Source organism: Heterocephalus glaber, unplaced genomic scaffold (assembly GCF_053883595.1).
Source record: "Heterocephalus glaber isolate CG9 unplaced genomic scaffold, H.glaber_assembly_v1.0 deba00000347, whole genome shotgun sequence".
Classification (NCBI taxonomy): Eukaryota; Metazoa; Chordata; class Mammalia; order Rodentia; family Bathyergidae; genus Heterocephalus; species Heterocephalus glaber.
Genome location: NW_028258143.1, coordinates 58,638,213 through 58,653,311, shown reverse-complemented (window position 1 = coordinate 58,653,311; position 15,099 = coordinate 58,638,213). Strand labels below are relative to the sequence as shown.

Here is a 15,099-nt window from a genome sequence, read left to right as displayed (position 1 = left end):
CTCCACGGTCAGAAGCTAAGGCACACGGTCCAAATAGGATGCCGGATGCCGGCCATGCAGCCTGAAAAGGAGCCCAGTGGGAAGCTGGAAAGGATTTTCCAGAACTCCCTCTGGGCATCCTTGCACCACTGTGCAGGGCTCTCCCAATAAATACCAAAAGTCTGAGTAGCTGGAACCCCTGCCAGCAGCACACAGTTGGAGTGATGGCTTAAACAGCAAACAATGCTTTCCAGATGCACAGCTTCCTGTGCTGGGAGAACTGCTTGGGGAGCCCAGGGTGGCTGGGTATCTCTGCTGTCTGAAGAAGGCATGTGACTGGTGACATTTTAGGCATGAATTAAAGACTTCTGTTGTATTTGTTTAAACACAGTGAGGGGCCTGGCATTTAGCTCAGTGGTGCCCCTGCCTGCCTCACAACCGCAAGGTTCCGAGTTCAATTCCCTGGTACCAAAAAAGTAAAATAAAATAAACACAGTGAGGAAAGATCCAAAGAATAAAGGTGAAGGTTTTAGGAAGCAGGAGACCTTGGGCTCAGCTGAAGGCTGGTTTAGTGATAGGTCTCCCACCACCTCAGCAGCTATTAAGTACAGTAGCTGCCCTCTTCCTATGGTGCCTTGCCCCCTCCCCTGTGTGACATCATGCCAAGATGGTTGCTCCCACCAAAGAACAAACCCTTCTTCCCAGCATGCCCCTGTTCCAACCTAGACAGTAACCTAATACTTGCTCACCTCCTACCACCTAGTGACATCACCAGCTCCTCCATTCCCTGGTCACTACCTCACTCAACCCCGCCTCAGCCCCTACAAGCCCCACCCCAGTCTCTATAAAAGACTCTCCCTGCCCCAGCCATATTGCTTTTGTCTCTCCTTTGTTCAGAGACAGCCCGGCAGATCTATTCCCCTAATAAAGGCTTGTTGTGGCCTGGTCTGGTCTTGGTCTTCGGCCCTTTTACCTGACATTTAGAATGCCTCCCTTCCTTCCTGAATGATTTGGGCATTTGCCTATTTGTCCTTCCCCGGAATGCAGGAGGTGTGGGAACACATCAGTGAATATTTGCATGGTGTTGAAAGATCCTGGAGTACCACTCTAAAGATATGGAAGTCACTTTCTTTTTGATCTCCTTTTGACTTACACTGAAATTTGTCTGGCAAGTCCTTCCCCTCGGAAAGTTTTCCTGGACTACGCCTGATAGAACTGTATTTATTGTCTATTTAGCCAGGTCTTTAAAGATTAAAAACATGAATATTTGCATTTTAAAAAATGTTAACTCCCTTGATTATGAACCCAGGCAGGAAAACAGAACAAAGTTGGGTGGCAAATGCATTATTCATGTGAGTTTACTTTTAATTGATTGATTTGAATAATTTTCATCATACTAGTTTAGATCAACAGATAACATACGCAGTTCTATAGCTGCTGCTGCAGACTATATTAGCTTTTTCTGAAGGAGGACGGTTTTTCGTCTGGACACACTGACCTTGGACAAGAGAACAGCTTGTATGCTGTAAACTCGTCTCAGCTGCTATGAAGATTTTCAATTTCAAAAATATCTACTTTGCAGGTGCTGAAATCCCTATCCCTGTACCTTACAGTTTAAAAGAATTCATCTCCTGGAGCTGCCTCTGAAAATGTAAATATTACTGAGAACAGTCACATGTTTTGCCAACTCACATCTGGTTTCTGTAGAATGTCTCCTTCAGTTTAATTCTTTGTTCTGCACTTTTCAGTTGGGGGTGGTACCTAAGATTTTTTCCCATACCATCTGACCTCCCATTCCATTTCTTCTTTCTATTGATGTGACTCTGAAATTATTACACACACACACACCCTATTTATGTAACCAGTCTCCTGAAGCATGTGCCACAAAACATCCTTATACATTGATGTTGCTATGAATGCAATGATTGCCTCATTGATAATAGTCACGCATTTTAGCCCGCCTGGGCTGTGCTGTATCCTGTTCTTACCATTCCATTTTGCCATTTTCTAACAAAAAGAAATGCTACCCTGTTGCTAGGAGACCTCAGCAATATTGTATGTAGCCCTTTCTTTTCTGTATTCTTCTGGCTTCCTTTTTGTGGTCTAATTATCATTGTTTTTCTTCTGAAGTCTCTCTCCCCATTGCTGACTCCCATTGTCATCGGATAACTGTGATATTGTCGCTATTGAATTCAGTGATAAGCCACAATTTGCTCATCCTCCAACAGAATAGAAAATTGATGTGTCTTGTGATGCATCTGCATGCTTTCAGAGAAATAGTTTTTTCTCTTAGATGTCACATTCCCAAAGACAGTGTTCAATGGTTGGCAACCCTCCTCCTTTAATTTGCTTCATCTTCCCAACTGCTATTATAATCCCTTTCCTTCAAGGAGTAGGCTTATGTCTGGAATATTATCTGTGTGTTGTGTATGATGATAAAGTTGTGACAGAGCAGTTCTGAGCTGTGCTCGGCCTATGAACTAGTAAACATCAACAATAATAAAAATGACAATAGCCATTTAGCTATGGACCTATTGTGTGCCAGATACTACTTAAGTGACTGACATACAGTATCTCATTTAATCTTCATCAACTCTATTCTCACTCCCATTATGTAGATAACAAAGGAGAAATGAGACCCAGAGAGCCCAGATCATATAGATAATGGGTAGCAGGCCCAAGATTTCTTCATTTAGATGTCACTGATTATAAGAAGTAACATCAACGCGCGGCCGAGCCCGCCGTCTGCCGCCGCTGCCGCCGCCGCCAGGTAGTGTTTGGACACTAGACCATGTGCCTAGGTAGTTTTTCCTGTCTCTGCAGCTCTACTCCCCCAGCAACGCTCACCACACCCTTGTTTTGAGAACCTCACTAGGCCCTTGGTGAGCCTCCAGCCATGGGGGATATGAAAACCCCTGATTTTTTTTTTTTTTTTTTTTTTTTTTTTGGTACCAGGGATCAAACTCAGGTCCTTGAGCTTGCGAGGCAGGAGGCGGAACCACTGAGCTAAATCCCCGGCCCCAAATCCCTGATTTTGATGATCTTCTTGCTGCCTTCGACATCCTAGACCCCACAAGCCTTGGTGCCAAGGAGGCCATCCAGACTCCCAGTGAGGAGAATGAGAGTCCCCTCAAGCCCTCAGGCATGTGTCTGGATGAGAGTGTGTCCTTATTTCACTCAGGATCTGCCGTGGATGTGCCGGCTGTGAGTGTCATTGTCAAGAACACCAGTCGCCAAGTCCTTTGAGGCAGAGAAAGACCATGTCACCCCCAGCCTCCTGCACAATGGCTTCCGGGGTCCACATCTGCCTCCAGAATCTCCCAACTGTGGGAACTTTGACTCCACTTTCTTAAATGGAGACAGTGCCAGGAGTTTCTCTGGAAAGCTGGAATCTCCCAAGTCCAAGTGATAGGTCTCCCACCACCTCAGCAGCTATTATGTATAGTAGCTGCCCTCTTCCTATAGTGCCTTGCCCCCTTCCCTGTGTGACGTCACACCAAGATGGTTGCTCCCACCAAAGAATAAAGTCTTCTTCCCAGCATGCCCCTGTTCCTGCCTAGAGAGTAACCCAACACTCGCTCACCTTCTATCACCTGGTGACATCACTGGCTCCTCCATTCCCTAGTCACTACCTCACTCAACCCCACCTCAGCCCCTACAAACCCCACCCCAGTCTCTATAAAAGACTTTCCCTGCCTCGGCCATATTGCTTTTGTCTCTCCTTTGTTCAGAGACAGCCTGGCAGATCTAGTCCCCTAATAAAGGTTTGTTGTGGCCTGGTCTGGTCTTGGTCTTCGGCCCTTTTACCTGACACAAGCCATTACCCACCTTCAACCAGTTCAGCCCGATCTCTAGCCCAGAGCCTGAGGATTCCATCAAAGATAACGGGTTTAGGATAAAGCCCAAGCACTCGAACAGTTATTTTCCACCCCCTCCTGGGTGTGGGACCGTGGGGGGCCCAGTCCTGGAGCCACTAACCAAGTTTCCAGTCCCGGAACTGCAACATGTTTGATCACTTTTGTAAGAAAGAACCCAACCCCGAGCCCTTACCCTTGGAGAGTCAGGAGGAGTACTCTCGGGGTGGGCAGAAGGTGGTGGAGCCCCACAGAGAGCTGGATTCCAGTCAATTCTTTGGGGAAGCTTTGGAGTTCGACAGCCACCCTGGCCACTGTGTCAGTGAGCCCAAGAAGCCCATTCTGCAGCTGGGACCTGCTCATCTGTGCCCCCCGGGCAGCGCCATAAAAAGTCCAGCACTAGGGCTCCTTCTACCAAACGCAAGGACCGCTCTGATGAGAAGTCTAAGGATCGCTCGAAAGACGAGGGAGCGACCAAGGAATCTAGTGAGAAGGACCCCGTCAAGGATAAGACCCGGAAGAGGCGCAGTGCTTCCAGTGGAAGCAGCAGCACCAGGTCTCGGTCCAGCTCAACTTCCGGTTCAGGCTCTAGCACCCACACAGGCTCAAGTGGTGGCTCCAGTTCCTCTTCAGCATCCAGCCGTTCTGGAAGCTCCAGTACATCCCGCAGCTCCAGTTTCAGCAGCTCCTCTGGCTCTCCGAGCCCTTTACGGCGCAGACACGACAACAGGCGGCGCTCCCGCTCCAAATCCAAAAGACCTAAAAGAGATGAAAAGGAGAGGAGAAGGCGAAGCCCTTCCCCTAAACCCACCAAAGTGCACATCGGGAGGCTTATCAGGAATGTGACTAAGGATCACATCATGGAGATATCTTCCACCTATGGGAAGATTAAAATGATTGACATGCCTGTAGAAAGCATGCATCCTCATCTATCCAAAGGCTATGCATATGTGGAGTTTGAGAATCCAGATGAAGCAGAGAAAGCGCTGAAGCACATGGATGGAGGACAAATCGGTGGTCAGGAGATAACTGCTACTGCTGTGCTGGCCCCCTGGCCTAGGCCGCCACCCTGACGATTCAGCCCTCCCAGGAGAATGCTACCACCACCTCCCACGCGGCGCAGGTCACCCCCACGGATGAGGAGAAGGTCACGCTCCCCAAGACGCAGGTCCCCTGTACGCAGGCGGTCCCGTTCTCCTGGCCGCCGCCGCCATAGGAGCCGCTCTAGCTCCAATTCTTCCCGATAAGCAAGACTACAGAAGCTCACTCTTGTAACTTATGTCCCACTCAGCTCAGTTTTGTCACTTCTCTAGTATAATGAGGAGCAGTAGAAGAGGATCCCTCACTCAGGCAGACTTCAAAGGCAGCAGTGGAGACCATCTTCAGGCAGGTTCTAGCTACAAAAGTGCTCTTGGTTCAGGGCTGTGCCCATAAGGGCACCCTGCAGTTTTCTGTCTAGGAAGCTCACCATTCACATCTCATGAGTCTGTTCAGTGGCAGAGCCTGTAGGAACAAGCAAGCCTCCAAGTGGCAGGATGCCCCAACCTTTCTAGATGACTTGGGGGCAGTCTGGCAATGTGATCATACCTTGGGGACCAATCAATCCACCATTCTCATTAGACTTGGCCCTGTGATCCCTGCTTGAGTCCTCTTCCAGCCTCTAGGATCAAACACCTGGAAAGACTTTGCCGTGCCCAGTGTTAGTTGTCATAATGGTTCTGTCTTTCTATGTTCTCACCTATACACCCACCCCATTTGTCTTCTTGACTCTCAAATGTTGGTGAGCAATTTGAGAACCAGTTTTGCAGGTCACCATGGAGCCCCCCATTTCACCTGGCATTCATGGTGGTCTTGCAGGTTACTTTGGCAACATATACATTGCTTTTTTGCCTTTTATTGTACAGTCAGTGCTATAAAATTTGAGTTTTGTGGGGCCGGGGATTTAGCTTAGTGGTTCCGCCGCCTGCCTTGCAAGCACAAGGACCTGAGTTTGATCCCCAGCACCAAAAAAAAAAAAAAAAATTTTGAGTTTTGTAACTTTGTAACATTTTAGATAAGGTTGTGTTTGTACTTTGTTGTGTAGAGTAAAGGAATTGTATTTAATAAACCTAGGATTAGAATGCAAATAATAAAAAAGAAAAAAAAAGGAGTAACATTAATTTAGTATCAGTTTTCTATTAAATGCAAATGCTAATTGTAAGATGAAGCTTGAATTCAGAAAAACTAGAATAAAGGAAAACATAAACCTTACAACCAAAAATTAATATATGTTTATAAGCTACTGAAACAGTTAATTTTGTACAAATCCAAGCTCAAGAATGAAATTTCAGACAATGGGAGGAAGTTAGGAGGGAGTTTATTGGAAATAAAAATAAGTAAATGAAGCACCTAATGGATGTCTACCATGAAGGGATTCTGGAAGTCAAATTGCCAATGTGGAATTTCTTTATTTTTTCTTTATATTTATGCAGAGCATGGGGACTTGTTTTTATTTTTTTTATTATTTTTTATTTTTTTTATTTTTTGGTACCCGGGATTGAACTCAGGACCTTGGACTTGTGAGGCAGGCACCAGAACCACTGAGCTAAATCCCCAGCCCGGGACTTGTTTTTAAAATCTGGCTTTGTGGATTTAGGGTCTAAAGAAAATTATTTAGTTGGTTCAAAGGAACCAGAGTTCAAAGGAAAGGAAACTACTTACCATGCATGTCTTACCTTTTTCCAAATCCAGAATCCAGGCTGGAAGTTAGGGGGGAGCTGTCAACTAACTTACTGTACCTTCTTCCTGGGAGGAAAAGTCCTTATCTCCTCTCTTATTGTAATTTTTTTTTTTTTTGGTACTGGGGATCAAACTCGGGTCCTTGTGCTTGTGCAGGAGGCAGCGAAATCACTGAGCTAAACCCCTGGCCCTCTTATTGTAATTTTTATTCTTCTTCTTGTATTTAACTTTTCATTTTTAAGCTTAATTAGTTGTATGGATTGAATTACCTTCTTTGTATTTACCTGACTCTATCTTAGGCCTGGCACTGTTGTACTACTACCATTCTCTTGTTTTTAAGTTGGAATTGTCATCCTGCTGTTCCCAGTAAATAATGTAGCTAATCAATGTCTTCTTATTCTATTGTTTTTCTCCTACATATCCCAAACCCTATTTCCCTACTACTCTTTCATGGAGCTCTTTCCAGTATACTCATAACTCATGAGTATTTTTTGAGTGGTGAAGAGTTGCCAATGAAATTAAAAATAAAAACCTGGAGTCAAAACCTGTCTCTGCTACTTTCCAGATAAACTGTCTTGAGTGAGCTAATTCTCTGACCTTAGCTCTCTAGTTATATTTTGTTTACCTATCACAATTTTTATAAATAGAAAGATTTGTAGAAATGCTTAAATCTCCCCCTAGCCTGTGACTGCTTGGGTAAAAAGTCTTTTGTTTATCCTGATATTTTTCTATACTAACTTGTACATAGTAAAGTATATATTCAATATGTATTTATTTAATCAAATTTGTTAGTGCATATTTTTCCAAATAGCTACTGTTCTAGTGTTACGAGAACTAACCAAGTAACTTGAGGAGATGTCAATTCTACCTCTTCCTCGAGATACATCATCTGTGGGTTGTGTTTCCACCTCTCTTTGATGCTTTTCTTGAAGAGGTTAAGTGTCTGCTCTTTCCTCAAGACTAACTTCTCAAAAGTTTAAGGAGAAAGACACAAATGTCAGCTTAAGATTAATCACATAGTAAATTTAATAAGCTTGCAGACAGAATGAACAGAACAATTTTTATCCTTCCAATGATTTGAAACTTTATTTTATCATGGATAGAATAATGTACATGAACTTTTATGATCTACCTGTCTTGAGAAAATAGCCAGTTTAGGTACATAAATTATCTACAAAATGTGGTAAGGAACATCAGTTTCCTAAGCAACTTTATGGAACTAGCTGTGAAATAAATAGATTAAGCTTAATTTTGGTGCTATTGTTTTGCAAAGTACACTGAACCCTTCATAAATGCACAGATGTTAACCAAGTAGAAGAAGAAAAAGAGAAGATAAGACTCTCATATAATTAGGTGATTAGTCATTTAATTTCCTTTGTCCTTTTTCTCCTATTATACCTCATTTCAGAATTGTTTTATAAAAGAAACTAAATTAGAAAGAGAAAAAGAGATGCAGATTGGGAAATTGTAGGAAAAGGTCTACTTGGAACTAGCACAAAAACAAGGATAAAGTGAAAAGGGGACTGAATATTAGTTCTTTGTTTAATCTTTGGGCTTTGAAGGACCCTAGTTAGCAAGAAAGACTCCATATTGCTGCTTGACCCACCTGCCTGCCCTTTAGATGAACTCAGAAAGCCAGGGATTTAGATCAGTGGTTCTGCTGCCTTCCCTGCCAGCACAAGGACCTGAGTTCGATCTCTGGTACCAAAAAAAAAAAACAAAAAAAAACAGCTGAACTCAGAAAGAGGAAGCTTAAAAACCTCCTCCCTTTAGAAAGTCTCTTTAGAAATAACAATCAACTATTGTTTTACAAATGTTCCAACAGCAGGACGTTCTGCTTCTGTACCTTTCGCTTGCTTTGCTAGTTCTATCCCATAGGGGGGCCTAGAAACTGTTGGCCTCAAAGGTGTCTAAAACATGTTTGTCTCCCCCCAGTCAGGGCTTGAGTCTGATGCTCAGCTTGGGTCCCAACCGGTAATAAACTCCTGTGTGGATTTAATATGGGTCTCTGGTTGGTTCTTTCTCGCTGGGTCTAACAGGCTTATATTGTTTTTCATTCAAGAATTTCAGTCTCAGATTTAATGGAACTGATCAGTGTTGTTTAGGTGGCACATCCCTAGACAATAAGAATGTACACTTTTCCTGTTTTGATTTGTAGATTTCCCACTACATATTTGATAATTCGCCCCTTGTATCATCCTATTTCATCTATATCAAGTGTGTAAATTCTAAATATTACCAGCATGTACAATATGTTTCAAAAGCCAGAACAGACTTTTTGTTTTCTCTCTCCACTGATTTAGATATTTTGTGGTGAATTTCCCTTTCATTGTCAGAGATCATGTTTAAATCTTACTCTCCATACTTTCTTGACAATATACTAATCCTGATAGACTCAGGTCAGCAAATAACACTGTGTAAGTGTTATTATTTCCCACTTCTGCAGCTCGACAAGTATTCAGCAGCCCTCCCTGTTTAGCCTGGACTCAGACTCCTCAATGCCATAGCACAGATATTCCCTACTAACACAGCATAAAACATTTTCACAAGTCAGTACCAGGGATGAATCTATTCCTTTCATTTTCTTGAATTAATTGTAAATACCGTACTGTTAATTAAATTATTTCAAGATTCCTTTTGCACATGATTGGATCTTCTCCTACTTTAATATGTTTTTCTCCTAAATAACAAAAATTATATTCCTTTTGTGACAAAGAGGATTTTTTTATGGAGGATGAAGCTTTCTCAACAGAAATTTTAGTCTTGATGTTTATTTTATACCTTATATGAGAAAAATGGGCAAAAATTTAATCTAGGAATTTTCTGAGTTAAGACATGGAACCAAAATTACAAGAGAAAAACACAGTCTTAGATTTTTACATCTTTTGTGTGTGCCTGCCTCATGCATTCTTAAAAATTTTTTAAATCACTAGAATCAGAAATGCAGTTTTTGTTATCTTTGATGTCCAGAATATATGCTTCTTTTCCCATGTTGCCTCAAACAGATCTCAAAAGAGAGATCTCAAAAGAGCTTCTACAGGCAAAATATAAATTTTGGATTCTTACAATAGCATAGCATTTTTCCTGTGATAGTGCTTCTAATGTGCACATTAGCCTCAGGTTGGAATGTTGAGACTTCTTCAGTTTGCTCAGCAACAATGTGGAGGACATCTTCATTTTCATGCATAATAAGTTCTAGTGGGGGAAGGGGAAGTAGTTCTAACATTTAATTAGGAGTAATGTCCCTCTATTCTATTTTTCTTTGATCAATTTTAAAGTTCTAACTAATATTATTAGTTTAGGAAAAGTCAAGTAGACCTTGCCGGGATTGTCGGAAGCAGAATGAGTTCACCCTCATGGGAAAAAAAAAAATGACTTCAATATCAGAAACTGTGATAGCCAAAAATCACACCTGGGTTCCTACTCACAATTATCAATGACATATGGACTATATAAAGCTTGAACTGAGAGTCAAGTTGTTACCAAGACCCTGGTTTCCAGGGTGCTGGTGTGTTCCAAGGGTCCAGGTTCCTGTGTGTTATGAACAAAGAATCGAACAAGTCACACAGACAGAAAAGAACAAGCAAGGACCGGGGATTTAGCTCATCGGCCAGTGCCTGCGTGGCAAGCACAAGGTCCTGAGTTCAATCCCCAGTACCAGAAAAAAAAAAAAAAGCAAAGTTTACTGATGTGATAATATGCATCAAAGAGGAGAATGCTTACTCTAGAAAGCCCCAAGGGGGATGTCTTTTATTTCTGGTCAAGAGTCCAAGTCTCCCCCAGAGGGTGCCCTGGGAGCATTTGACAGCATATGTTGAGACAGGACCTCTGTGTCAACTGCATATTTCCTTACCCATAATTCATTGTTTTAACTCTATCTATTGAGATGCATATAATATGGGTGAGTAGTAGATAACTGAGTTTGTCCACAGCCAAAGGTTACTTTTGAATACTTTGAGGTGTTTCTGCCCCTGAGTTGGGTATTTCTCCAAGAAATGATTTATGGGCTACTTTTTCTACTGTGGCTATTCTTTGAGAGTTAGAGAGGCAGATCCCTAGGCAGGACCAGGACCCTTAAAGATTGCTGGTGATGTGTTCCTTAGCCTGCAGTTTGATAGGAAGGCATGCCCTGGCCTATGATAAGTACTATTCTAAAGTGACCTGGTATTATAGGCAGCTAAGTTAGGCAGAAATTAATAGGCAGTCAGACAGGGATAGGCCCTCGAGGGTCAGTGCAAAAGATGAGATCATACCAAAACTGTTACTGGAGGTACATCCGTTGTAGGCCTGGCCTCAAGCTAAAGATGCAGCGGTTATACATACATACCTCCCTGAGGGATAAACAATAACCTGAGATTGTACTGTGATTGATATCACCTGGCCTAGGAAGGTCCAAATAGACATCACCTAGGTGGGTGACCAGAGCATCCAGACCCATCCCTTCCCAAAATGCCTTTGTTCTTTCCATGTATCCTTGCTACACGACTCACTTCCCTATTAGATCAATATTAGCTAAGCTGCTGTACTTATAATCCTATAGGTTGATTGTAGTTTGACCCACATTGTACCCACATCATGACTTTGCTGTATAAATTATCCCTGAAAAAGGGTCTTGATTGCAACTCTCTTTTGGGTCCCCTCCTGTCTCTCAGGAGCTATCTCTCAATAAATCTTTCCTACTCTTAACCTCCATTGTTCCTTGGAATTCATTCTTCTATTTCTGGGGACACGAATTCAGCATGTCTGATATCTAGCAGGTTGGGGGTTATATTTCTCTTATATCACGGGGTTATATCACTGGTTCTGCTATTAACTTGCTATGTAACTAGGTTTAGTGGCCTGTTTACCTGTTCCTCACGTTTCTGAAACTCAGCCCAGTTATTCCCAAGAAGTTATTCCCAAGATAACCTCAAGTGACAACAGCTTTCCGAGAGTGGGCAGTAGGGAATTGTTTCCAGTATTCTCTTCACCTATGTTGAGTTTGATATGCTTATCCACATCCAAGGAAGAGAGCTGGCCTAGAAGGAGCACTGCAAATCTGGAACTTGATGGAGGTGAGGCCTGGAAGCTGCCAGTCCACAAATGGTTTTCAAAGCCACAGGGCAAATGAGATCATCTAGGGACAGAGAGCGTCACTGGACAGGGTCTGAGCAGGTTCCCACTGAGATGAAGCACTTAGACCCACTGTCCTGGTAAAATTAATTTGCGGGTTTGCTGACCCCTGTCACAAAAGGAATTTTCAGGGTGCATCAGTAAAGAGGCATAAAGGGATTTTATTAGGCAGAAACTTTGAAGTATACACTTAAAGAAATAGAGTGGGGGGCTCTTGAGGGAGAGGTACATTATTATCCGGGGTTGAGTATATTTATGGGGTCTTTGGAGGTGTCTTCTTGGGGGTGATCTGGGATGTGCATTCCTGCTCTCTGTCAGATTACCCATCTGGTAGGTTGTGTCAGAATGCAAACTATTTGTGCATGAATCTGAGATCTGCTCCCCACTAACTTTGCTGCTTCCTGAAGGATAAGTGCAATTTAAGGTGAAAAGAGGTGGTCTATTCACTGGTGAAAAAAGCCAATTTGCAGGTGAAAAGGAATCACCCAGGCTTATTGTGTCAGGAGAAGGAAAAACAGTTAAATTGGGCCTCAGTTAACTTTTGTGTCCTGAACCTGCAGTTTTCCTTAAAAGTACAAGTTTAAAATTTCGATTTTCCTCGTCTCCGTTGTTCTAACTACCTTTATTTCTTTGGTCCTGCCTCAAAAGTGGTGTAAGTAAAAAAGACTGGACCCCATCAAGCTGCAAATTGGGGAACTGGAAACAGGAACTTTTGCGTTGTCAGTGAGGCAGCCAGAAAGCCAGGAGCTGGCCCTGGAGGACCAAAGGGAAAGGAAGATTAGTTTAATATGCTGGTCCTGCCCAGAGAAGGGGACACAGAAGTAACCCTGGACTTTGCAATGTGTAAAGCAGTGGTGAAAAAAACCCTGCCATTTTAGTGGAGTAAAAGGTCCAAAACTCAACAGCAAAGAGATTGTGGAGCTAACAAACGATAGCTCTTCAGATTTGCTGTGAATTGGAAGCAAAGAAGCAAGGTTGAAGCAGGCAGGAGATAAGTGGTCAAGACTTTATGTTGCTAAGATGAATGTCCTACAAATTCAACCCAGGCATGCTCCAACCAGGTTGTTATGAATTTTTATTAATGCTGGTATCAAACGTTCTTCTTTTCCATGTGGTTTCTTTTCTTCCTGCTTATTATAGTTCCTTGATCATTTAAGAATAGAGCTAATAATTGTTCAACTCATATCAGTCCTACTATGATAAATAAACCAATGTCTTCCCTTTCTTAAGTTCTTTAAATATGCTAAATTATATTCTAGGAAGGATTTTAGAAATTTAATCTAAGCATGTGCGTTTCTGAGGATTGGACCCAGAAACACTGCAACAGAGCTATATCCCCAACCATTTTTTATTCTTTATTTTGAGGAAGGATCTTGCTAAATTGCTCAGGATGGCCTAAAACTCGAAATCATACTATTATAGGCAGCTAAGTTAGATAGAAATTAATAAACAGTCAGAGAAGGACTAGGCTTTGAAGGAAGTCAGCAGAAAAGAATAAGGACATCAGAATTGTGGCTGGAGGAGCATCTAAAGATGGCCAGGCCTCAAGACAAAGATGCAGTGGCCAGTCCTACATGCCTCCCTAAGGGATAAGCAGTCAGTTGGAATTGTACTGTAATTAGCACCACCTGGTCCAGGAAGTCCAGATAGGCATCAGTTGCCCAGGTGGGTGACCAGAGCATCCGGACTCATCCCTCCCCAAAACGCCTTTGTCCTTTCCATGTACCCTTGTTATGCAACCTGCTTCCCTATTGGATCAATTAGCTAAACTGGTCTACTTGTAATCCTGTAGGTTGATTGTAGTTTGACCCAGGTTGTACCCCACATTGTGACTTTGCTGTTTAAATTACTCCTGACAAAGAGCCTGGGTGGCAACCCACTTCCAGGACCCCTCCTGTCTCTCAGGAGCTATCTCTTAACAAACCTTTCCTACTCTTAACCTGCTTTGTCCTTTGGAATTTATTCTTTGATTTTACAGGGACTTGAACTCGACACACTTGACATCTAGCAGGTTGGGAGTTACATTTCTCCAGTATCAATCCTGCCTCAGTCTCCCAAATAGCTGGAATTACAGGCCGGCACCAAGCATCTTACTTTGTAAGTGGGAAAACTGAACCACCGAAAGGATAAGAGCCATGCTTCATTGATGGTATCTAGAAATAAAATCCAAAAGCACCACGGCTGTCTTGCAAGCACAAGGTCCTGAATTCGATCCCCGGTACCACACACACACAAAAAAAAAACCCCGAGAAACAACACTCTTACATCTCACACACCTGTTTTTCAAAATGTCTGAACACTTTACTCATCCCAGGGGACAGCTCTTTGAACATCTGAATACAATAAAGCATCTTACACTTAACCACTGAGATTTAAAAATTAAGCCATTTCATACCTTATCTAAAGCAATTTCTGTGAACATTCAATACACTTTTGCTAATATATTTTAAAAATCCTTGGAATTTTATTTTTCAAACCCAGGGCCTCGTGCACACTAGGCAATCACTTTGCCCCTGAGCTGTGCTCCCATCCCTGTGGAACTTTGAACTGAGCAGTGAGTTTTTCATTATAAATGGTATAACATGCTTTGTTCTTACAGATAACAAGCCTCTCCCATCATTACCAGGCTTGGGGGCACTGGAGTCTCCTTCTAGAGGTGACCTCTAGGTTCTTTATGTCTTAAACAAAGAATTGAACAAAACAAGAATAAACAGTGGCAAAGTTTTACATTTATTAAAGCTAGGAAACAGTGGGCTCTGCAGAGTGAGTGTGGGATTAAAGGTAGGAAAAAAAGTACAAGCTCTGCAGAGTGAGGCTGAGCCAAGTAAAGGTAGGAAAAAGAAGCTGGGGATTTAGCTCAGTGGTTCTGCTGCCTGCTTTGCAAGCGCAAGGTCCAAAGTTCAATCCCCAGTACCAAAAAAAAGGAAAAAGGAGAAAAAAATAGACTATACAGGGTAGGGTGGGATACCATGAAGAGACACAATAGCAGCTGTTTACTGATGCCTGTCCCTTATTTCCCATGCTGGAATCACCTCTGGGACATCCTATCCAAAACCTGCTCAAGTTCTCCAGAGAAGACTCATTCAGGGATTTGAGAACTGTTCTGCTCTTGTGTCCTGGAATTAATAGATCATGCCTACTTTCCCACCCAGCATTAGCCACACCCTGCCTTCCTGCCTGTATGGCTCATGTGTAGATATCCCCCAAAGCCTCATGTAGACATAGGTGGAGCTTTCTGGAGGGGGTTGGATCTAGAGTGTGTGATGCTGGTATTAAGGATGTGATGCTGAGATTGAGTCATGATATTTTAGACAGCTAAGTTAGTTAGAAATATAGACAGTCAGACAGGGCTAGGCTCTCGAAGAAGCCAATGAAGAAGAGAAGAACGCATGTAGTAGGTGGAGGTGCATTCCTTAAAGCCCAGACCTCAAGACAA

At 42.7% G+C, this 15,099-nt stretch overlaps 1 pseudogene; it reads left to right on the top strand.

Moving 5' to 3' along the window:
- Positions 1–45: 45 nt before the first annotated feature.
- Positions 46–5,084, top strand: LOC101718205 (uncharacterized; annotated as a pseudogene).
- The last annotated feature ends 10,015 nt before the right edge of the window (positions 5,085–15,099 follow it).